Source organism: Nannospalax galili, unplaced genomic scaffold (genome assembly GCF_000622305.1).
Source record: "Nannospalax galili isolate Female #2095 unplaced genomic scaffold, S.galili_v1.0 scaffold806, whole genome shotgun sequence".
Taxonomy (NCBI): domain Eukaryota; kingdom Metazoa; phylum Chordata; class Mammalia; order Rodentia; family Spalacidae; genus Nannospalax; species Nannospalax galili.
In genome coordinates this window covers 340,372-345,358 of record NW_008355419.1, presented here as the reverse complement: position 1 = coordinate 345,358, position 4,987 = coordinate 340,372, and positions in this window count along the sequence as shown.

The window sequence follows — 4,987 nt, the reverse complement described above, 5'->3', positions numbered from 1 at the left end:
GCAGTCCAATTCCCTCTAGGGTTTTGAACAAAAATGAATGCTGAATTTTGTCAAAAGCCTTCTCTGCATCTATTGAGATGACAATGTGGTTTTTGTCTTTGAGTCCATTTATATGATTAATGACGTTTATTGACTTGCATATATTGAACCAGCCATGATCTCTGGGATAAAGCCTACTTGATCATGGTGAATGATCTTTTTGATGTACATCTGTATGTGGTTTGCAAGTATTTTGTCGAGAATTTTTGCATCTATGTTCACCAAGGATATGGGTCTATAGGTTTCCTTCTTGGTTGTCTTTACCCAGTTTGGGTATTAGAGTGATGCTGGCTTCATAGAAGGAATTTGGGAGTTCTCCCTCTGTTTCTATTGTTTAGAATAATTTAAGTAGTATTGGTTGGAGGTTTTTTTTTTTTTAAATGTTTGGTAGAATTCTGCTGTAAATCCATCTGGACCTGGGCTTTTTTAGTTGGGAGGCTTTGAATTACTGTTTCGATTTTCTGATATGTTATGGGTCTGTTTAAACTGTTGATCTCTTCTTGGTTTAACTTTGGTGGTTCTCATGATTTAGATATTCATCCATTTCTTTCAGATTTTCAAATTTAGTAGCGTACAGGTTTTTCTTGAATTGAGTCTGTTGGTTTTTTTCCCAGTGGTTTCAAACTCCGTTAACACATACACCTACTAGTTAATCATCTTAACTTGATGGATTTAGAATCCCCGTGGAAAATAGATGAGGGTATTTTCCAGAAGGCTTTTACTAAGCAGGACGATGGCCCACATGGAATGTGAGTGGTACCATCTCATGGACTAAGTTCTTGGACTCAATGAAATCAAAGTGAGCATGAAACATTGACGTCCCTCTGCTTGTTTTAGTTAGTGCAACCAGCTGCTGCCTCTTCCTCCCTCTGCCATTTCCCACCAGACCACAGACAGAGCACAGTCCAGTGAACTCTTTTTTGAGGAGGGGCGGTGTTGAGACATGGTCTCCCTGTAGCCCCAGCTATCCTGGAACTCACTATGTGGACCAGGTTAGCCTTGAACTCACAGAGATCCGCCTGCCTCTGCCTCCCCAGTGCTGGGATTAAAGGCGTGCACCACCACACCCAGCACAAGGATTTTGTTTCTTAATCCGTTCACTTAGCCTGTGTCTTTTGACTGGGGAGTTAGTCCATTGATATTTAAGGTTATTATTGAAAGCTCTGTATTGGTTGCCTTCATTTTGATTGCTGTTTGTGTTCTCTAATTTTGTATTTCCTCAATTATACCTTTATTTTGTTTTGTTGCCCCGGGCTATAGTTGTTTCTCTCTCCACTCTGCTGTAATGCTCCAAGTATTCTTTGAAGAGCTGGTTTTATGGACGTGTATTTTTTTTTTAATTATTTGCCAGTGAACTTCGGACATGTATTCTTTCAGGCTATTCATGTCATGGAAGTTTTTTCTTTCCCCCTCAATTATAATAGACATTTTTGCTGGGTAAAGTATTCTGGGCTGGCATCTATTGTCATGTAGAACTGGAAATACCGTGGTCCAGGTTCTTCTGGCTTTCATAGTTTGCATTGATAAGTCAGCTGTAATTCTGAAGGATTTCCTGTGTATGTGACGTGTTGTTTTCTTTTGCTTCTTTCAGTATTCTCTTTTGTTCTGTACATTTAGTGTTTTTACTATGATATGTCATGGGGAGTTTTTTAACGATCCTGTCTGTGGTGTTCTATGTGCTTCCTGTATTTGTATGGGGATGTCTTTCCTTAATTTTGGGAAATTCTCTTCTACACTCCTGTTTAAGATCTGGTCAATACTAGTAACCTGAAATTCTTCTCCTTCCTCTATTCCTGTGATTCACAGATTTGGTCTTTTCATGGTGTCCCACATCTCTTTCATAGTCCAGTCCTGTGTTTTTCTACATTTTAAAAATTTTCCATAATCTTTGCTTGAGTAGTTCAATTCTCCAGTGTTATTCTGTTTTCCATTTCATTCATTCTAGCGGTGAGGCTTTCCCCTGTTGTTTCAAGTTGGCTTATTGCATTTTGCACTTCCTTCTTCATTTCTGCCTGAGTTTTCTTCGGTGTTTCTCTTTTGTGAATTCATTCAGAAGTTTATCCCTATCTTCTTTTAGTTCTTTGATTTGTTTGTTCATGTGTTCTTTAAATTCATTGAATTCCTTGATCATGTTTAGGATTGGTTTTCTTTTTGGTCTTTTTTGAGACAGGGTCTATCCTGTAGCCCAGCTGTCCTGGAACTCACTATGTAGACCAGGCTGGCCTTGAACTCACAGAGATCCTCCTGCCTCTGCCTCTGGAGTGCTGGGATTAAAGGCGTGTGCCACCACGCCCGGCTATGATTGTTCTTTTAAATTCAGTGTCCTAGGTTATCTCTATGGGGTTCTCCTTGTAGAACTCTTCTACATGATTGGTGGATTTTGGTGGGGACATAGTGTTTTGGCTTTCCATTTTATTATTTTTTATTGTGATTTTGGCATGTGAATTTCTTTTGTTGTTTATGATTCTGATATGAGGATTAAGTTGAAGTCTGCTTCTGCTTGTATTACCGGGGTGCCTAGGTCCTTTCCTTATTGGTTATGTAATGCTGGTGGGTACAGGTTTCGGGTTCTCTCAGGTTTTATTTTGGAGGGAACTAATAGCTTCAGATCAGCTATACGGGAGCACCCACAGAATCCCAAATCAGAGTCCAGTCATGTATACTCAGGCTTCTTTCTAAGCTATGGACCCCATGATGTGGAGGCAGGATCTGGGTGCTCTTAGGCAGTCCCCTGCATTCTCAGACCCTATGCCAGAGGGAGGCCAGAACCCTGCACTCTCTGGTGGTGTGCTGAGATCACAGCTGCTACACCAGTATTTTTTGGTATTTTTGAGACAGTGTCTCCCTGTAGCTCCAACTCACTATGTAGACCAGGCTGGTCTTGAACTCACAGAGATTCACCTGCCTCTGCCTCCCAAGTGCTGGGATTAAAGGCGTGTGCCACCATGCCCGGCACAAATCCTGTTCTACTTTAAAATGTAATTTTTAGAGCTGGGTGTGGTGGCTCATGCCTATAATCTCAGCATTCAAAGGCTGAAATGGGATGCTCACCAGACATTTGGAACTAGCCTGGGCTACACAGTGAGTTTGAGGCTAGCCTGGTCTGCAGAGTGAAGTTCTGTCTCCAAAAAATACTACAATAAAACAAAACCATACCAAATTAGTGTTTTAGATTGAACAATGTAAAATCTCCAATTTTATACATCAAAACCAGTTGCATGTTAGCACTTCCTGTATTCTGTCCAAATCCTAAAACTTGTAAGACCTTCTAGAAGGAGCACACTGGGCCAGGGCCACATGTCACAGATCTTTCAAGTAGATAAAATATTTGTGTGTGTATGATTTGTGTGTGTATGATTTGTGTGTGTGTGCATCTGTTCTGTTCTTCATATCTCTCTGTGTTGGTGTGTGATTTGTGTGTGTATGATTTGTGTGTGTGTGATTTGTGTGTGTATGATTTGTGTGTGTGTGATTTGTGTGTGTGTGATTTGTGTGTGTGTGATTTGTGTGTGTATGATTTGTGTGTGTATGATTTGTGTGTGTGATTTGTGTGTGTATGATGTGTGTGTATGATGTGTGTGTGTATGATTTGTGTGTGTATGATGTGTGTGTATGTGTGTGTGTGATGTGTATGACTGTGGGTTGGTTCTCACCTCCACCTTTTGAAACAGGGTTCCTCTTGTTTCTTCTGCTGCACTGTGCACTGCAGACTAGCTGCCCTGTGAGCTTCCAGGTGATTCTCTTGGCTCCATCTCCTTCCTGTAGAGTACTGTTATTGCAGGTGTGCACTACTGCATCCAACATTATTTTTTTCTTAAAACAGGGTCTTCCTTGTAGCCCCAGCTGGCCTGGAACTTGCTATATAGACCGGGCTGGCCTCCATCTCATTGAGACCTTCCTATTTTGCAACCAGCTTCTAAGTGGGTTCCCAGGCTCAAGCTCAGGTTTACATGGCACTTTTACTCTTTGACCCATCTCCTTGAACCCAGGTTAAAAGCTTCCTTGGTGTTCTGTAGCCATTTATTCCCAGATAAAAGGGTTCCTCTTGGGGCTGGAGAGACAGCTCAGCGGTTAAGAGCACTGGCTGCTCTTGCAGAGGAACCAGGTTCGATTCCCAGTACCCATATGGCAGCTAACAACCATCCTAACTCCAGTTCCAGGGAATCCAAAGCCCTTTTATGACCTCTGAGGGCATTGACAACACTGGTGCACTTACATACATGCAGGCAATACACTCATACACATAAAAAAATTTCATTTCACCTGGGTGTGGTGGTGCACGCCTTTAATCCCAGCACTCGGGAGGCAGAGGCAGGCAGATCTCTGTGAGTTCAAGGCCAACCTGGTCTACATAGTGAGTTCTAGGACAGCTGGGGCTACAGGGAGACCCTGTCTCAAAAAGACCAAAAAAAAATCATTTCATTAAGACAGAGTCTGGTGGCTGGGCATGGTGGTACATGCCTTTAATCCCAGCACTCAGAAGGCAGAGCCAGGGAGATCTCTATGAGTTCAAGGCTAGCCTTGTCTACATAACAAATTCAAGGCCAGTTGGAGTACAGGGAGACCATGTCTCAAAAATACCCTTGTCTTAGTTTGTTCTTCATTGCTGTGACAAAACACTCTGACCAGTACCAACTTGGGGAGGAAAGGGTTTATTTGTCTTACAACTCCCAGGTCGCAGTTCATCAGGGAGTCCAAGGTAGGAATTCAGGGCAGGAACCTGGAGCACAGGAGCTGGAGTACAGGCCATGGAGGAACGCTGCTTACAGGCTTGCTCCCCCAGCCCCTGCTCAGGCTGCTTTCTTATGCAACACAGGCCCACTTGCCCAGGGGTGGCACCACCCACAGTGGGCTGGGCCCTCCTACATCACTCATCAAGAAGATGCCCCTCAGACATGGCCACAGTCCAGTCCAATAGAGGCAATTCCCCAGTTGAGGCTCCCTCAAC